Source organism: Hippopotamus amphibius, chromosome X, assembly GCF_030028045.1.
Source record: "Hippopotamus amphibius kiboko isolate mHipAmp2 chromosome X, mHipAmp2.hap2, whole genome shotgun sequence".
Taxonomy (NCBI): domain Eukaryota; kingdom Metazoa; phylum Chordata; class Mammalia; order Artiodactyla; family Hippopotamidae; genus Hippopotamus; species Hippopotamus amphibius.
The window spans coordinates 91,702,345-91,723,139 of NC_080203.1; positions in this window are offsets into that span (position 1 = coordinate 91,702,345).

The following is a 20,795-nucleotide window of genomic DNA, read 5'->3' on the forward strand; positions in this document are numbered from 1 at the left end:
AGGTATGGGAGGGGGTGGGGGGTGAAGGCGAAGCTGAGATGAAGTGAGAGAGTAGCACAGACATATATATACTACCAACTGTAAAATAGATAGCTAGTGGGAAGTTGTTGTGTAACAAAGGGAGTTCAACTCGAGGATGGAAGATGCCTTAGAGGACTGGGGTGGGGAGGGTGGGGGGGACTCAAGGGGGGGGAGTCAAGGAAGGGAGGGAATACGGGGATATGTATATAAAAACAGATGATTGAACCTGGTGTACCCCCCAAAAAAATTTAAAAAAAATAAAAAGAAATTAAAAAGAAAAGAGATGAATGGATAAAGTAGATGTGGCATATATATACAATGGAATATTACTCAACCATAAAAAGGAATGAAATGGAGCTATATGTAATGAGGTGGACGGACCTAGAGTCTGTCATACAGAGTGAAGTAAGCCAGAAAGAGAAAAACAATTACTGTATGCTAACACATATATATGGAACCTAAAAACATTGGTACTGATGAACCCAGTGAAAGGGCAAGAATAAAGGTGCAGATGTAGAGAACAGACTTGAGGACATGGCGGGGGAGGTGAAGGGGAAACTGGGACAAAGTGCACGAGTAGCATTGACATATATACACTACCAAGTGTAAAATAGCTAGTGGTAAGCTGCTGCATAACACAGGGAGATCAACTTGATGATTGGTGATGACTTAGAGGGCTGGAATGGGGGGCTGGGAGGGAGTCACAGGAGGGAGGGGATATGGGGATATATGTATAAATACAGCTGATTCACTTTGTTGTACAGCAAAAACTGGCACAACAGTGTAAAGCTATTATACTCCAGTAAAGAGCTTTTTAAAAAAAGATAAACTGTAATCAGCTGGTTATCATATTATTACAGTGAAAATAACTTCCTTTCTGATCTCTTTTGTATTATTCCAGAACCTCTTTTCTAATGTCTCTAATTAAATGTTAAATTAACTTCCTTGGCCACAATACTTTATGGATTTTCAGTTTAAAAGGGTGAGAAAAATGTGTTAATAAGCCTTTTAACCTACATTGCAAGCAACTTTGCTGACTCTATTGCACATATGTAATACTTTCTCTGATTTTCTTTGTTTCTCTGGATAAAGGAATTACAGAGCTAATGTTAATGAACACAAAAATATGAAAAAAAAAATCAGCATCTATCTATCTAGTATATCTATATGCCTGTCAAGGTTATAATATTTGGCATGAAGTTAGGTTGATTTAGTACACGGTCTAATTTCTTTCAGGTTCTAGACTCTGTCCTTGTGCTATTTTGCATAAATCTATTGAAACAACTTAAATAATGTGCTGAGAGGACAGAGTGGAGGTGAAGTAATTTTAATGTCTTAACACCATTATCTCAGAGGTGGACCTAGTTCTTCAGTACCTCACCTCGTATTTTTTATCAGGCCACTAGCATCAATGTGTGTCATTTCCAGTTTGTGGGGAAGGGAACACAAGTGACTCTTCTGTGTTTAGAAGAATCCAGCACTTGCATTGCACATCATCTTCAAAAAGATTCCAAAGGCTCTTCCTAAGTTGCTGGAAATAGGGAAGTCTCATATTTATGTGAGAAGTGTTACTCCATTTCTAGGAATTCAAAGAAATTCAGGATATGAAGATCGGCTACATGAAGGTATATACAGCATTAAGTGAGGTACATACCTGACAGGCACTTAGTAAATATTTGCTGAATAAATGAAATAAATGAAATAAAATAAAGAACCAATAATATAAAACTATCATACTAAAAAATAGTCATCATGAGGGGAGGAAGGTACAAATGTGGGATTGTTAAGATGCATTTGAAGTTGAGGTCAGTAACTTAAAACAATCATATATATATGATTTATATATATATAGGAGGGTATTATGCCAAGTGAAATAAGTCAGACAAAGACAAATATATGATATCACTTATGTGTAGAGTCTAAAAAATAAAACAAATTAGTGAATATAACAAAAAAGAAACAGACTCACAGATATAGAGAACAAACTAGTGGTTACTAGTGGAGAGAGGGAAGAGGGAGGGGGCAAGATAGGGAAATGGGATTAAGGGATACAAACTATTATGTATAAGATAGATAAGCAATAAAGATATATTGCACAGCACAAGGAATTATAGTCATTATCTTGTAATAACTTTTAAAGGAGTATAATCTGGACAAATGCCAAATCACTATGCTGTACTTCTTTAATATAATATTGTAAATCAACTATACTTCAAATAAAAAATTAAAAATAAAATAAAGTCTATTTTTTCTGATATGAATATTACGCTCACTTTCTTGTCATTTCCATTTTCATGAAATATCATTTTCCACCTCCTCACTTCAGTCTGTGGGTATCTTTAGCTCTGAAATGAGTCTCTTGTAAACAGCATATAGATGGGTCTTGTCTTTTTATTCAATCAACCACACTATGTCTTTTGATTGGAGCATTTAGCCCATTGACATTTAAAGTGATTGTTGTTGATAGGTGTGTACTTATTGCTATTTGTAATTTGTTTTCTGGGTGTTTTTTGTTTGTTTGGTTGATTGGTTTTGGTTTCTTTGTAGCTCTGTTCTTTTATTCCCTTAGTCTCTTCCCCTGTGGTTTGATGATTTTCTTTAGTGATTTGTTTGTGTTCCTTTCTCTTTAGTTTTTGTATATCAATTTTCTGTTTTTGATTTGTGGTTGCTATGTAGTTCATATATGTTGACCTATAACCATATCTAAATACTTATTTTAAACTGACAATTATTTAAATTCAATCCTAAGAACTCTACATTTTTTACTCCCCCCACTCTGATGTTCGGCAGTTTTGATGTCATATTTTACATCTCCATGTCAATCCCTTAACTTTATTGTAGTTATATTGATTTTACAATTTTTGTCATTTAACCTTTGTACTAGCTTATTTAAGTGGTTGATCCACAACCTTCACTATATATTTCTCTTTATCAGGAAGGGGATTTCCCCTTCCTATAATTTCTTATTTCTTGTTGTAGCCTTTCTTTTCCACTTAAAGAATATCCTTTAATATTTTTTGTAAGGTCAGTTTAATATTGATGAACTCCTTTACTTTTTTCCTTTTCTGAGAAGCTCTTTATCTCTCCTTCAATTCTGAATAATAACCATGTTGGGTAGGGAAACTAGGTTGTAGAGTTTTTTCTTTTCAACATTTTAAACATATCGTGACACTCCCTCTGGCCTGCAAAGTTTCTACGGAAAAATTAGCTTATAGCCTTATGTAGGTTCCCTTGCAACTGACAATGTTTTTCTCTTGCTGCCTTTAGAATTCTCTTTTTATCTTTAAATTTTGCCATTTTAATTATGATACATCTTGATGTGGGTCTCTTTGGGTTCATCTTGTTTGGGACCTTCTGTGCTTCCTGTACCTGTATATCTTTCCTTCTTTTGGTTTGGGAAGTTTTCAGCCATAATTTCATCAAATATATTTTATACTCCATTCCCTCTCTCTTCTCTTTCTGGAACCCCTATAATGAGAATGTTAATATACTTAATGTTACCCCAGAGGCCTCTTAAACTATTCTCATTTTTAAAATTTGGTTTTCTTTTTGTTGCTCTGGTTGAGTGATTTCCATTATTCTATCTTCTGGATTACTTGTGCATTCTTCGGTATCACCTAATGTACTGTTAATTACTTCTAGTGTATTTTTCATCTCAGTTATTGTATTCTTCAGTTCTGACTAGTTCTTTTTTACATTTTCTAACTTTTTGTTAAAATTCTCAATGTGTTCATATACTCTTTTCCCTAGTTCAGTTAGCATTCTTATTATTGCTTTGAACTCTTTATCATGTAAATTATTTCTCTATTTCATTAAGGTTTTTTTCAGGGTTTTGTTGTTGTTGTTCTTTAGTTTGAAACATTCCTCTGTCTTCTCATTTTGTTTATCTTTCTCTGTTTCTATGAAATTAAGTGAAACAGTTACATTCCCTGGTCTGGAAAGCGTGTCCTTGTTTGGGAGCAACCTTATGCAGTCTGCACATGCTTTGTTGGGAGGGCTGGATCTAAGGTGTGCACAGGCTGTGTCTTCCCCCAGGGTGTGCTGGCAGCCACCATCTTGTTGGAAGGTAGCGTTGGAATGGAGAGGCTAGTGCCGGAGCCAGGTGAAACTCAGGTCTATTCCTATGCTCAATTTCTGTCACCACCCTATTGGGAATGGGGTCAGGGTCTGAGGGGCTAAAGCAGGAGCCCTGAGGGAGTTGGGTTTCTCCTGTGTGTGATGGCAATCTCTGCCTTGGTTGGGGATGTGGCTGGGGCTGAGGCTTGGGGCTGCACTTCTGTGCCAGTTTCACTTTTCCCCCTTTGTGTACATGTCTTGGTTAGAGGCTGGATCAAAGCCAGAGGGGATAGTGCCACACCCCCTCCCAAGTGTGAACAGGAACACATTTCTCCCAGCAATTTATGAGAGACTGTCTGTTTCTTATAGTCTTACCAGCACAGAATGTGCTGTCATATGTTTCTTACCAAGCTATAATTTACATAACATAAAACTAACACTTCAAATGTTTTTAGTACAATATTCAGTATATTGTACAACTTTTGCCACTATCTAATTCCAAAGTATTTTCATCATCCTAAACAGAAACTCCATACCTACTAGAAGTTTATACCAATTTGCCCTCCCCCAGTTGCCTGGAAACCAATATTCTCTCTGTCTCTATGGATTTACCTATTCTGAACGTTTCATATTAATGGAATCATACAGTATGTGGCTTTTTGTGTCTGGCTTCTTTAACTTAATATTTTCAAGATTCATCTGTGTTTTCCTTATTTTTATAGCTGTATGGATATACCATATTTTGTTCATCTATTCATCAGCTGATGGGCATTATTGTTGTTTCCACTTTTTGACTATTATGAATAATACTGTTAAGATCACTGAAGAACAAGTTTTTGTGTGAGTATATGTTTTCAATATTCTTGGGCCTATACTTAGGAGTTGAATTGCTGGGATACATGGTAATTCTTTATTTAAGTTATTGAGAAACTGCCAAAGTGCCAAGTTATTTTCCATGCAGGCTATTTCTTTTTTTTATTATTCTTATTATAGCCATCTTAGTGTTACTTGCATCTCATTGTATATTTGACTTGCATTTCCCTAACAGCAAAAGAAAGATGTTGAGGATGTTTTCACATGTCAGTTGGCCATTGTAGATCTTCTTCAGAGAAATGTCTATTCAAATCATTTGCCTATTTTTAAAACTGGCTTATTTGGCATTGTGTTGTTCAGTTGTAAGACTTCTTTTTACATTCTAGATACTAGACCCTTATCTAATATATGATTTGCAAATATTTTCTCCCATTCTGTAGATTCTCATCACTTTCTTTATTGTATTTTTTGATGCAAAAATGTTTTTAATTTTGATCAAGTTCTATTTGTTTTCTTGATTGCTTGTGCCTTTTGTTTCATATCTAAGAAACTTTTGCCTAATCCAACATCACACAGCTTTTCACTTGTTTCCATTAAGATTTTTATAGCTTCTTACATTTATGTCCTTGATTCATTTTGAGTTTATTTTTGTAAATGTTATATAGGTGTGCAAATTCATTTTTTTGCATGTGGATATTCAGTTATACTAGTACCATTTGTTGAAAAGACTGTTCTTTTCCCCTTTGAATAGTCTTGGCCCCCTTGTTGAAAGTCAACTGGGCCAGAATATAAACGTTTATTTCTACACTTTCACTTCTATTTCTTTAGTCTATATGTCTATCTTTAGGCCAGTATCACGTTATCCTGATTATTGTAGCTTTGTAATAAGTTTTGAAATTTCATAGTGTGCATCTTACAGATTTGTTCTTCTTCAAGACTATTTTGGCTACTATGTATCCCTTGTAACTTCATATGAATTTTAGGATCCATTTGTCCATCTCTAGGGAAAAAACAGGCAGAATTTTGATAGGGATTGTATTGAATCTGTATATCAATTGGCTAGTATTGCCACCTTAACAATGTTAAATTTTCCAATCTATAAACACAAGATGTCTTTCCATTTATTCAGATCTTTATTTTCTTTCAACAGTGCTTTGTAGTTTTCACTGTACAAGTGTTGCACTTCTTTTGTTAAAGTTATTCCTAACTATTTTGTAATTTTTGATGCTGTTTTAAATGGAATTTTTAAATTTCATTTTCAGTTTGTTCATTGCTAGTGTATAGAATTGCAGCTGATATTTGTATATCCCAAAACTTTGCTGATCTCTTACCAGCTCTAATGTTTTTCTTGTAGATTCTTTAAATTTTTCTGCATGTATAATATCATGTCATTCGTGAATAGAGATACTTTTACCTTTTCCTTTCCAATCTAGGTGCTTTATTATTTCTACTTCTTGCCTAATTGCTCTGGCTAGAATCTCCAGTATGATGCTGAATAGAAGTTGCAAGATCAGACATCCTTGTCTTCTTCCTGATATTTGGGGGAAGACTTTCAGTCTTTGACCATTAAGTATGATATTAGGCATAGGGTTTTCATAGATGTCCTTTATCAAGTTGAGGAATTTTTTTTCTATTCCAAGTTTGCTGTGTGTGTGTGTGTGTGTGTGTTTTAATCATGAAATGACATTGGAATTTGTCAAATTATTTTCCTGTGTCAATTAAGAGATTCTTTTCCTTTACTCTATGAATATTGTGTTTTACATTGATCTTTATATGTGGAATTACCATTGCATCCCTGACATAAATCCCTCTTGTTAATGCTGTATAAATCTTTTAATATGCTGTTGGATTTGTTTTGCTAGCATATAGTTAAGTATTTTTGAATCTATATTCTTAACTGATATTTGTCTGTAGTTTTCTTTTCTTGTGAGGCCTTCGTTTGGCTTTGGTGTCAGGGTAATGATGACTTCCAGAATGAGCTAGGAAGTGTTTCTCCTCTTCTACTTTTTGTAAGAGTTTTAGAAGGATTGATATTAATTCTTCTTTAAGGAAAATTTCCCAGTAAAGTCATCTTATCCTGGCATTTCTTTGTTGGAAGATTTTAGATTTCTAACTCAGTCTCTTTACTTATTAAAGGTATTTAGATTTTTTATTTCTTCTTGAGTCATTTTCTCTAGTTCATATATTAATATAAATGTATCTATCTGGGTCATCTAATTTGTTGGCCATCAATTGTTCATACTCTTTTGTTATCCTTTTTATTTTTGTAATGTTGGTAGTAATTTCTTCTTTCATTCCTGATTTTAGTAATTTTAATATTCTCTCCTTTTTGCTTTACCAGTCTGGTTAAAGTTTTGTCAATTGTAGTGATCTTTTCAAATAATCAACTTTCAGTTCAGTTGATTATCTTTTTTTCTCTTCTGTATTTCATTTGTTTCCTTTCTAATCTGTATTATTTCCTTCCTTGTCCTGTCTTTGAGTTGAGCTTGTTCTCTTCTTTCCAGTATCTCGGGATAGAAGGTTAAGTTATTGATTTGAAATCATTTTTATTTTCTAATGTAGGTGTACACAGCTATAAGTTATCCTCTGAGAACTGCTTTCACTGCATCCCATAAGTTTGGTATGTTATGTTTTTATTTTTATTTGTCTCAAAGTACTTTCTAATTTCCTTTCTGACTTCATTTTCAGCCTATTGGTTGTTGAAGAGTATGTTTATACATATTTATGGATTTCCCAGTGTGATTGCTGCTTTCGTCTTCTCATTTCATTCCACTGTTATCAGGAAAGACACGAATTTTTATTTTTATTTTTTAAGCTCTTTATTGGAATATAATTGCTTTACACTCCTGTACCAGTTTTTTAGGTACAACAAAGTCAATCAGCTGCATTTATACACATATCCCCATATTCCCTCCCTCCCGTGACTTTCCCCCACCCTCCCAGTCTCGGCCCTCTAAAGCATCACCCATCATCGAGTTGATCTCCCTTTGTTATACAGCAACTTCCCACTAGCTATCTATTTTACAGTTGGTAGTGTATGTATGTCTATGCTACTCTATCACTTCATCCCAGCTTCCCCTTCGCTCCCCCAACCCCGTGTCCTCAAGTCCATTCTCTACATATGCATCCTTATTCTTGTCCTGTCACTGGGTGCATCAGTACAATTGTTTTAGATTCCATATATATGAGTTAGCATACGGTATTTGCTTTTCCCTCTCTGGCTTACTTCACTCTGTATGGCAGTCTCTAGGTCTATCCACCTCATTACATATAGCTCTATTTCATTCCTTTTTATGGCTGAGTAATTTCCATTGTATATATGTGCCACATCTTCTTTATCCATTCATCTCTTGTTGGGCATTTAGGTTGCGTCCATGTCCTGGCTATTGTAAATAGTGCTGCAATAAACATTATGGTACATGTTTCTTTTTGGATTATGGTTTTCTCTGGGTATATGCCCAGAAGTGGGATTACTGGGTCATATGGTAGTTCCATTTTTAGTTTTCTAAGGAACCTCCAAACTGTTTTCCATAGGGGCTGTACCAGCTTACATTCCCACCAACAGTGCAGGAGAGTTCCCTTTTCTCTACACCCTCTCCAACATTTATTGTTTCTAGATTTTTTAATGAGGTCCATTCTGACTGGTGTAGGTGATACCTCATTGTGGCTTTGACTTGCATTTCTCTAATTAGCATCTTTTCATGTGTTTGTTGGCCATCTGCATGTCTTCTTTGGAGACATGTCTGTTTAGCTCTTCCACCCATTTGCGGATTGGGTTATTTCCTTTTTTGGAATTAAGCTGCATGAGCTTCTTGTATATTTTGGAGATTAATCCTTTGTCTGTTGCTTCATTGGCAAGTATTTTCTCTCATTCTAAGGTTGTCTTCTTGTCTTGTTTATGGTTTCTTTCGCTGTGCAAAAGCTTTTACGTTTCATTAGGTCAAATTTGTTTATTCTTGATTTTATATTCATTATTCTAGGAGGTGGGTCAAAAAGGATCTTGCTTTGATGTATGTCTTAGAGTACTGTGCCTATGTTTTCCTCTAGGAGTTTTATAGTGTCTGGCCTTACAGTTAGGTCTTTAATCCATTTGGAGTTTATTTTTGAGTATGGTCTTAGGAAGTGCTCTAATTTCATTCTTTTACATGTAGCTGTCCAATTTTCCCAGGACCACTTATTGAAGAGGCTGTCTTTTTTCCATTGTATATTCGTGCCTCCTTTGTTAAAGATAAGGTGCCCATATGTGTGTGTGTTTAACTCTGAGTTCTCTATTCTATTCCGTTGATCTACCTTTCTTTTTTTTGTGCCAGTACCATACTGCCTTGATCACTGTAGCTGTGTAGTACATTGTGAAGTCAGGAAGCCTAATTCCACCAACTCCAGCTTTCCTTCTCAAGATTGCTTTGGCTATTCGGGGTCTTTTGCGTTTCCATACAAATTGTAAGATTTCTTGTTCTAGTTCTGTGAAAATGCCATTGGTAATTTCATAGGGATTGCTTTGAATCTGTAAATTGCTTTGGATATGATAGTCATTATAAAATGTTGATTCTTCCAATCCAAGAACATGGTATGTCTCTCCATCTTTTTCTATCATCTTTGATTTCTTTCATCAATGTCTTATAGTTTTCTGCACACAGGTCTTTTGCCTCCTTAGGCAGGTTTATTCCTAGGTATTTTATTATTTTTGTTGCAATTTTAAATGGAAGAGTTTCTTTAATTTCTCTTTCTGATCTTTTGTTGTTAGTGTATAGGAATGCAAGAGATTTCTGTGCATTAATTTTGTATTCTGCTACTTTACTAAATTCATTGATTTGTGCTAGCAGTTTTCTGGTAGAATCTTTAGGATTTTCTACGTATAACAGCATGTCATCTGCAAAGAGTGACAATTCTTCTTCTTTTCCAATTTGGATTTATTTTATTTCATTTTCTTTTCTGATTGCTGTGACTAAGACTTCCAACACTATGTTGAATACTAATGGTGAGTGTGGACACCCTTGTCTTGTTCCTGTTCTTAGAGGGAATTCTTTCAGTTTTTCTCCATTTAGAACAATGTTGGCTTTTGGTTTCTCACTTATGGCTTTTATTATGTTGAGGTAATTTTCTTCCATGCCCATTTTCTGGAGAGTTTTTATCATAAATGGATGTTGAATTTTGTCAAAAGCTTTTTCTACATCTATTGAGATGATCATATGGTTTTTATTCTTCAATTTGTTGATATGATGTATCACATTGATTGATATGTGTATATCGAAGAATCCTTGCATTCCAGGGATAAACCTCACTTTATCACGGTGCATGATCTTATTAATGTGCTGTTGGATTCTCTTAGCTAATATTTTGCAGAGGATTTTTGCATCTATATTCATGAGTGATATTGGTCTGTAATTTTCTTTTTTTGTGACATCTTTACCTGGTTTTGGTATCAGGGTGATGGTGGCCTTGTAGAATGAGTTTGGGAATGTTCCTCCTTCTGCTCTATTTTGGAAGAGTTTGAGAAGGATAGATGTTAGCTCTTCTCTAAATGTTTGATAGAATTCAGCTGTGAATCCATCTGGCCCTGGGCTTTTGCTTGGTGAGAGATTTTTAGTCATAGTCTCAATTTCCAAACTTGTGATTCATCTGTTCATATTTTCTCCTTCTTCTTGGTTCAGTCTGAGAAGATTGTTCTTTTCTAAGAATTTATCCATTTCTTCCAGGTTATCCAATTTACTGGCATATATTTGCTGTAGTAGTCTTTCATGATGTTTTGTATGTCTGTGGTGTCAGTTGTTACTACTCCTTTTTCTATTCTAATTCTGTTGATTTGTGTCTTCTACCTTTTTTTCATGATGAGTCTGGCTAAAGGCTTACCTATTTTGTTTATCTTCTAAAAGAACCAGCTTTTAGTTTCATTTATCTTTGCTATTATTTCCTTCATTTCTTTTGCATTTATTTGGAATCTGATCTTTATGATTTCTTTCCTTCTGCTCACTTTGGGGTTTTTTGTTCTTTCTCTAACTGTTTTAGGTGAAAGGTTAGATTGTTCATTCAGTAGTTTTCTTGTTTCTTGAGGTAGGACTCTATTTCTATAAACTTCCCTCTTAGAACTGCTTTTGCTGCATCCCATAGGTTTTGGGTTGTTGTGTTTTCATTGTCATTTGTTTCTAGGTATTTTTTGATTTTCTCCTTGATTTCTTGGTTGTTTAGTAGCATATTGTTTAGCCTCCATGTGTTTGTATTTTTTGCAGTTTTTTTGCTGTAATTGATATCTAGTCTCATGGCATTGTGGTCAGAGAAGATGCTTGATATGATTTCAATTTTCTTGAATTTACCGAGCCTTTATTTGTGACCCAAGATGTGATCTATTCTGGAGAATGTTCCGTGTGCACTTGAGAAGAAAGTGTATTCTGTCATTTTTGGGTGGAGTATCTTATAAATATCAATTAAGTCGAGATGGTCTAATGTGTCATTTAAAGCTTGTGTGACCTTATTTATTTTCTGCTTGGATGATCTGTCCATTGATGTAAGTGGGGTGTTAAAGTCTCCTACTATTATTGTGGTACTGTTGATTTCCCCTTTTACGGCTGTTAGCATTTGCCTTATGTATTGAGGGGCCCCTACGTTGGGTGCCTAGATATTTACAATTGTTATATCTCCTTATTGGATTGATCCCTTGATCATTAAGTGGTGTCCTTCCTTGTCTCTTGTAATAGACTTTACTCTAAAGTCTAATGTGTCTGATATGAGTATTGCTACTCCAGCTTTCTTTTGACTTCCATTTGCATGGAATATCTTTTTCCATCCCCTTACTTTCAGTCTGTATGTGTCTCTTGGTCTGAAGTGAGTTTCTTGTAGGTAGCATTTAGAAGGGTCTTGTTGTTGTATCCATTCAGGCAGTCTGTGTGTTTTGGTTGGAGCATTCAGTGCATTTACATTTAACGTGATTATTGACATATATGTTCCGATTACCATTTTCTTCATTGTTTTGGGTTTGTTTTTGTTGTTCTTTTCCTTCTCTTGTGTTTCCTACGTAGAAAAGTTCCTTTAGCAATTGTTGTAAGGCTGGTTTTGTGGTGCTGAATTCTCTTAACTTTTGCTTGATTGTAAAGCCTTTGATTTCTCTGTCGAATCTGAATGAGATTCTTGCTGGATAGAGTATTCTTGGCTGTAGGTTTTTCTCTTTCAGGACTTTCAATATATCCTGCCACTCCCTTCTGGCCTGCAGATTTTCTACAGAAAGATCAGCAGTTATCCTTATGGATTTTCCCTTATATGTTATTTGTTGCTTTTCTCTTGCTGCTTTTAATATTTTTCTTTGTGTTTAATTTCATTAGTTTGATTAATATGTGCCTCAGTGTATTTCTCCTTGGGTTTATTCTGTATGGGACTCTCTGTGCTTCTTAGACTTGATTAATTATTTCCTTTCCCATGTTGGGGAAGTTTTCCACTATAACCTCTTCAAATATTTTTCAAACCCTTACTTTTTTTCTTCTTCTTCTTCTGGGATGCCTATGATTTGAATGTTGGTATGCTTAATGTTGTCACCAAGGTCTCTGAGACTGCCTTCCATTCTTTTTATTTTCTTTTCTTTTTCCTGCTCTGTGGCAGTTATTTCCCCATTCTATCTTCCAACTCACTTATTCCTTCTTCTGCCTCAGTTATTCTGCTGTTTATACCATCTAGAGTATTTTTAATTTCAGTTATTGCGTTTTTCATTGCTGTTTGTTTGCTCTTTAGTTCTTCTAAGTCCTTATTAACTGTTTCTTGTAGTTTCTCTATTTTGTTTTCAAGATTTTGTATCATCTTTACTATCTTTACTCTGAATTCTTTTCAGGCAATTTTCCTATTCCCTCTTCATTTATTTGGTCTTGGGGGTTTTCATCTTGCTCCTTTGCCTGCCTGGTGTTTCTTTGTTTTCTCATTTTGTCTAATTTATAGGATTTGCTGTCTCCTTTCCTTATGCTGCCTGGTAGTAATTTCTGTTATTTCTGCTCTATGCCCCCTGTGGTGCAGTTTTTCCACTGTCTTGAGTAATCTTCCTGGTAGGAGAGTCTGATGCCTGCTTTCCAGTGTGTGGCTCTGAGTCTTTTTTCTCTGATGAGCAGGGGCATGTCAGGTAGTGTGTTTTATGGTATCTGTGAGCTTAATATGGCTTTAGGTCATCTGTGTGCTGATGGGTGGGTTTGTGTTCCTGTCTTGTTTGTAGTTTGGTGAAAGGTATCCAGCACTGGCAGTTGCAGACAGTTGGACAAAGCCGGGTCTTAGACTCTGATGCAGGGCTCTGTGAGAATTCTCTGTAGTTAATCTTCCCTGTGGCTTAGGACTCCCTATTGGTCTAGCATCCTGGATTCAGTGCTCCCTCCCCAGAGCCTCCTACTTGACTTCTGGTCGAGTAGTCCAGACTCCAGAGGTTGTTTCTCCCAGCAATAAAGGGGATTAAAAAAGACTGTCCAAGCCCCAGACTAATGGCAGAGTGTTGAGTCATACAAATACTAAATCAAGGAAACACATACATGCACAAGACACACAAATACCAAACCCAATAGAACATAAAGCACTAGAAAAACCTGACAGAAGAACCCCAGTATGCAATCATGCAAGCAAAGAGAAAACCAACAAAAATTCAAAACTAAAAAAAAAACAAACCCACAAACACACACACACAAACACAAATCCAGGGAAATTTTGAAAGTGAGGATTGAATATAATAAAGAGCAAGAGAACAACCAGGCAGACTGAAGATTCCCAAAACAAAATCAGACAATTATAATTAGGACTAAGATAAAGACAAAACCTAATAAGGACATGGGGTTGGGGAGGCAGGGGGTGAAGGGGAAGCTGGGATGAAGTGAGAGAGTAGCATAGACATATATACACTACCAACTGTAAAATAGATTGCTAGTGGGAAGTTGCTGTATAACAAAGGGGAATCAACTCAATGACAGGTGATGCATTAGAGGGCCAGGACAGGGAGGGTGGGAGGGAGTTGTGGGGGGGAGGGGGTATGGAGATTTATGTAGAAATGCAGCTGATTCACTTTGGTGTACCTCAAAAGCTGGTACAAAAGTGCAAAGCAATTATATTCCAATAGAGAGCTAAAAAAAAAAAACCTTATAAGAAAAACCAAAGCATTGTGTCATCTGGAGAATAAAACAAGGAAACAGAGCAGACTGATAATATTGATTAAAAGTATATTAAGGTAAAGTAAAACAAAAAAGGAAAGAAGACAGGGCAACAGAAGAGCGTAGTGTGACTGGAAATCTGAAAAGAAAAAGAAAAAAAATAAAAATGTGTAAAAGAGAAGAAAAGAAGCTAGAAGAGATAAAGTCAGCACTACAAAAAACTTAGCTAGAAATAGAAATATATAAAAATGCTAAATATAAAAATAGAAGAAAAAACAGAATAAAAAATGTTATAAAACTTGTAGATCCCTTAGGACTAAGATCATAATTAAAAAATAAAAAAAACTATAACTGACCCCCAAATGGACAAGATTAATAGAATTAATAATAATATTTCTGTTTCCTTGGGGGTCTCAGCTGTAAGTGTCCTTTTACCCACCTTGGGCTTTTTGTATTACTCTGCAACCAGCAGAGCTTCCTTTATTGTTTGTCTGTAAGTGCCAGTGTGTGGGGAAAGAGAGGATACAATAGTGGCTCCTCCCCCTGTGTGTGAGTCAGCAATAGTGCCCTGCTTGGATTGTAGGAGCCCCAGTGTTGACACCAAATGTGAAGGGAAGCTGGTGGGCATGGGTGTAAGATGAATGTCCCTATAGATGGTCCCGACTGGCCAGACATTTTGGCTCTCATCAGTTAGCACACTAGGGCCGTCTGTTGAGGCGGCTTTTTCTATTACTTGTTGACTGGCACTTGACAGCCATGCTTAGAGTGGTCTTCCTTTATTGTTCTGGAGAGGCCACAACAGTGGCTCCTCCCCCTGCTTGTGACTCAGCAGTAGCACCCTGCTACCCAGTCTTCCCTGTTAGGCATTCCCTGATGCAGGTTTCTTCCCTCCCATCCCCTCAGTCCATCTCCCCACAGCCAACAACAGTTCTCACCCTGGGCCTGTTCTCCAGTCCCCACATTCCAGCTCCCAGACCCCCTGTACTGCTGTGAACCCACGTCTCAGTTGGGGGCATGCAGGGCTGTGGTACAGACCATCTGTGTGTTTCTCATTCTTTCCCATCTGCCATAGATTGGTCACTTTACCCTCTTTGGATAGTCCCAAATGCCTCCCTTCTGACCCAATCAAATTCCCCAATGGTGAGGAGGTTTCCTCGTCAGATAAGGGGTGTTTCCCTCAATTCAGTATTCTTTCCTTTGTTTCAGCTCCCCCTGTCCTGGGGTGCAGGTCTCATCCTTTTTGATTTCTCCTCTTTCTCACTTATTTTTTTTTTTCATCCTACCCAGTTATGCTGGGATCTTTGCAGTCCTTTCCAGTGTCCAAGGTCTTCTGCTAGTGTCCAACTAGTTTTCTGTGGGAATTGTTGCATCTACTGATGTATTCCTGATGCATCTGTGGCAAGAGATGCACTCCATGACCTTCTACTTCGCTGCCATCTTTCCTTTAGCTTTCATTTTGAATGACACTTTTTCCAAATACAATATTTTGGTTGACAGAGTTTTCTTATTTTCTTTCAGCACTTTGAATACATCATCCCACTTTCTTCTGCTTGAAAATTTTCTGTTGAGAAATCTGTTTATAATTTTATGGAAGTTCCCTTGTATAAGTTCCTTTACTTTTGCAGCTTTCAAGATTTCCTCTTTGTCTTTGACTTCCGACAGTTTGTCTATAATGTATCTTGATGTGGATCTCTTTTGAGTTTTTCCTAGTTGGAATTTGTTGGGCTTCTTGAATTTGTATGTTTATTTATTTCCTCAGATCTGGGGATTTTTAGCCATTATTTCTTAAAATAAGCTCTTTGCCCCTTTTCTCACTTTTCTCCTTCTGAGACTCACACAATGCATATGTTGTTTGCTTTCTTCATTCTTTTTTATTTTTGCTGCTCTGACTCAATGATTTCAAATGACCTATCTTCAAGTTCATTGATTCTTTCTTCTGCCTGTTAACTGTGCTGTTTAATCACTTTAGCAAAATTTTCAGTTTAGTTATTGTATTTTTCACTTTCTTGCTTTAATTTAGTTGTCATTCTGTATTCCTTTTAGCTCATTGAGTACCTTTAAGACAGTTTTAAAACATTTTTTTTGTCAGGCAGCTTATAGATCTCTGTTTCTTTAGGATTGGTGTCAAGCTTTATTTTCTTCCTTTGATTCGTCTATGTTTCCCTTCTGGGGGTATGCATTGTAATATTTTATTGAGATTTGGGCATAAATAAACAACCACATCTCCCTATCTCTGTGTACTGGGTTTTGTGCAGGATAAGACACCCATAAGCCAAGCTGTAGATACAAGGAATTCTCAAGCCTTTTCTGGGGATGTGCCTTCTCTTGACTATGTTGTGTTTTTAACTGTCTCAAATTTCCTAAGCAGCTTGTCTTGGTTACTTCCAGAAGCCCATAATCTTTTGCTTCTCCTAGTATCTGCCTGTAAAATCACAGCTCTAATGTTGCACACTGCTCATTTCATTTTCAGTGGTTTACAAACTATGCCACCAGTCCTGTCAGTGCTCTGAGTAAAACAAGAGAGAAATCCATCCCTTAGTGAACCTCCAAACAAGCCAGAACGTTTGACACATGGTCCACTGTTTTGTTTCCAACCTGAAGGAGGAACCCCAGTACAGAACATTTTCTCTTGGTTGTGCCTCACTATGACATGTTAGGGAAGGGGCACAGACAGGCACACAAAATGATGTAAATTTTCTTACCCCTTTTGCTGTAATCCCTTCTTGGCCTGGGTACTTCTCAACTGGTCTCTGGATTTCTCACAAAGATATCTTAGCCCATTTATTGGCATTTACTTTGTTTCTCTGTAGGAAAACAAAGACCTGGAACTTCCTAGTCTGCCCTATTGTTGATGTCACTCTCCCACTGCCTCTGTTTTGCTTCACGTCTCTTGAACTCACAACTCTGCCTTTCACACATCCCAACCTCAACCTTCAAAATATTCACACAGGCCAAACAGTGCATGAAATTTTGTGAAATTTTTTAAAGATCTTGGAGTTGAATAAAAGGAGTTACATCAAGCACTTAGGCAACTTTCCACCACTCCTTGGCTTCTAGTTTACTTTTTTTAAATCCCTCATCAACTCTACCTTTATGGAGCAACAAAATAAACTTCCTCTTGTCTTCCACCCATTGAGCCTCATTACTTATCCTGAGAATTTATTAAGATAGATAGATAGATAGATAGATCAATAAATTCAGCAAATATTTATCGCATGCCTTCTTTGTGCTGAGTCCTTGTTCAGTGTTCTTTGGATAGAAAACAAAACACATAAGTATCTCTGCCCTTGTGGGTCTTATTTTCCAGTGGGGGAAACAGACTATAAACAATAAACATAAAAAATAACTAAATTACATAGTGCACTACAAAATTGGAGTTATGGGGAAAAGAAAAAATAGAGCAGAGTAAGGGGATCAGAAGAGTCTGGAGGTGCCTACTTGAGAAAATTCTTCACTATGAAGGAATTAATCATGCAGCTATATTGTAGAAGGGTATTCCTGGCCATGGAAACAGCTGAGTGAACACTTAAAGTAGAAGTAAGCAAGGAAGGTATATTTAAGGATCCAGAAAGAAGCCAATGTAGCATAAGTAGAATGTGTGAGTGGGTGAGACAAATCAATCAGAGAGGTGAGCAATAAATCATGTTGGACTTTATAGATCATTCTAAGGACTTTAGAGATATGGAATGATTGTAAGCAGTGGAGGGACATAAGGTTTAGCAGGATCCTTCTGAGTATCTCATGGAGAATAGACTGTACAGGACATGATGGAAATAAGGAGACCAGTGAAGGTGCTATTATAATGGTCCGTATGAACAATGCTGGTGGTTTGAACCAAGGTGCTAACTATAGAACTGGAAAGAAGTGGTCAAGTTACAAGTACATATTTTGAAGCTAGAACCAAAATATTTTCCTGACAGATTGGTTGGATGTGTGATGTGGAGAGAAAGAAATAAGTCAGGAATAAATAAATAAGCATAAATAAAATCTTAAAAATTATAATAGTAGTTATATTGGTGTGAAAGTATATACTATTTTTATTTTGTTCTTCATTTCTTTCTGTATTTTCCAATTTCCTACATATATTATGAATCACCTCTATAATCAGAAAAGAGTAAGATATTTTTAAATAAAATAATATTAATCACTTATTTTTCACAAAAGGGATTGGCAGATTTTTTAAGAGAATAGTGACCAGTGTTGGTGATAATGCAATAAAACTGGCATTCACACATAGCTGTAGCACTATAAATTGGTACAATCATTCTGGAGAGAAATATATACATGAAAGCCTTAGAAAAATTTCATATATTTTCCTCAATGATTCCAGTTTTAGGAGCTAACTTCAATAAAATAATCAGAGATTACTTTAATATTTAGGAGCAAAATTATCCATTTCTCATATGCAATAGTGAAAATTAGAAAACTAATTGTCCAACATTATGAGACTTAAAAACTACTTTATCTACAATGTGAATCCATAGTTAGAATACTTTTATGCTGTTTTCGAATAATATGTTCATGGCCTTAAGCAATGGTGAGAAAAATCACCCTTTAGGTAGTGACATGAGATTCCTTAGGGTTGACCCCAGAGAACATCCGTTAGAAGTGAGAAGCCTGGGCCAGAGTCTCAGGTGGAGATAGCAGGGCTATACTGATGTTAATAACTAATAGTGACATTGCAGCCTGTATGAAGAAGGATTATGTAGGCAGAAGCAAGGTGGGCTGCATGGAATCCGTGGCAGGGTTATCCAAGCAGCAGAAAAGACATGTCTCTTTGTGTGAGACAGTCTACCTATGAGAGAGTGACCTGGTTGCTGATAGAAACATTGGAATTTGTGACCAGAAATTCCCTATACAGGCTATGCATGCATAAAGAATCCTAATTCAAGAATTCCAGCCACTGAGATGACCAACCAACTTCCCTCACTCTGATGCTGAAGACTCTAAGCTGCCTGTGAGTATTTTCCTTTATTGAGAGAGAATGTATATAACAGGAAGCACCAGCCAGTCAAAATGAATTTATGTAAATACATTGGCTTTTGTTATACATTAGTCTCCTGAGAGTCTGATTGTCATGGGCTAGCCTCCCTAGACTGAATCTTTGCAGAGTGCCTACAACTTGAATCATGGTAACCAATAGGATGAGCGATAAGGGTAGCCAGTCCAAGAAGCCGTCTGCCTCTCTGAAATAGATCTCTGTGAGGGAACAAGTGCTACACCAAACACCTGCTGAACATCTCCTCAGCTCTAGGGCTAAGGAAAAGCAAGGACCTAGGGGAAATACACTAATGGGGGTGGCAGTTACCTCAGTGACCACCAACTTGCTCCATGTAAGCCCCTTATTCATGAATTGCCAATATCCTTCTTCCCTGCTCTTTGTCCTGCTCCAGCCATGGACTCATTCTGTGTGTATTGAGAAAGGGGGTCAAGGAAGGACACAGTTTAGACATTGTAGCAGGATCTGTGCTGATGTTTGTCTTCCTCTCACAGCAGCCTTGAGAGGTAGATGTCAACATCCCCATTCTACAGATAAGAAAGCTGAGGCACAAACAGAGACATTGCATGAACTAGACAAGGCCATAGAGCCAATAAATAAAAAATGCAGAATTGGGGCCTGGGTCTTCCTGACTCCAAAAACCCATGTTCCACTAGTGTTGGCCCGGGTACTGAGGCACCCTAACCTCTTCAGTTTAAGCAGAAGATCCACCCCACCTCCCCTGCCCCGCCAACATCTGTCCAAACAAACAAGGTTTCTGTTCTCTGGTATCTAAGCCCATGTTCTGCATCCCAGAGTACACAGGTAGAGGCCCCAGCCCCATCTCCACTTGCTCTAGGTGGGTCCATCCAAGTGTGAAAATTGCTCCTGGGGGTCCACTCTCTGCTCTGTCAGGCCTCTTCACTGTGAGTGACACAAACGTGCTGCCCCTGAGGACTTCCTGGTGCCCACTGGAGCGGCCAGGACAATCAGGCATTTGTGTGTCTGAGCCATGGCAAGCCCTGATTCAGAGTAAATGTTTGACTTGGTTCTTTCCATGGCTGGGGGCCTAGGGTAGCTGTGGTCTTATGGACCTCTGAATTCCAGGGACAGAGTGCCGGGCCAGATTCTCACCTAACTGAGTCTGTTCAGGTCACTGGACATCTCTGAGCCTGATTTATCAATATCCAAAATGGAAAGTTTGCTGTAAAGGGCACTTATTGGGGTCCTACCCAAGGACACACATGCTGCTGTGCTCCCAGAATGACTGGAGAGACTCAGAAGGCAGATAATGACATATAGATGTGAAATAACTCAAATTGAATTGATTCTCCCCAAAAAATCCAAGGTAGATCTTCATACATTTCACATTTGTTCTGGCATCAGATCCTGCTAGGAGCCAACATATGAAAGGAAGCTAATGTTGGGAGGAACTGCAGCATTTGGTCCCCAAGGGCCAACATCAATTCTGCCTGGCTGGATAACTTTCCTCATCTGTTGCATAGCAACCTCCCGTGTCAGCTGCCTGTTTTTCCTCAGCACTTCCTCTGTAAAGTGTCTGCAGTGGGATGTGATCAGACTCAGGAAAGGAGATCTGAAACACCATTTTATATGCTTTCTGCTCCCATATCTGTATCTCCAGTTCTAACTTGGCCTATGGCTTTTAGATCCATAATCAAATTGCTTACCTTACTTCTCTAATTGATATCTCTTGGTATTCTCAAAATTAACATGTCCCAAACTGACTTCTTGTAGTATAGCCTTCTCACAATCATCATGTATTCCTTCACTTGATTCCTCCATCTCAGTAAGTACCACCAACGTGC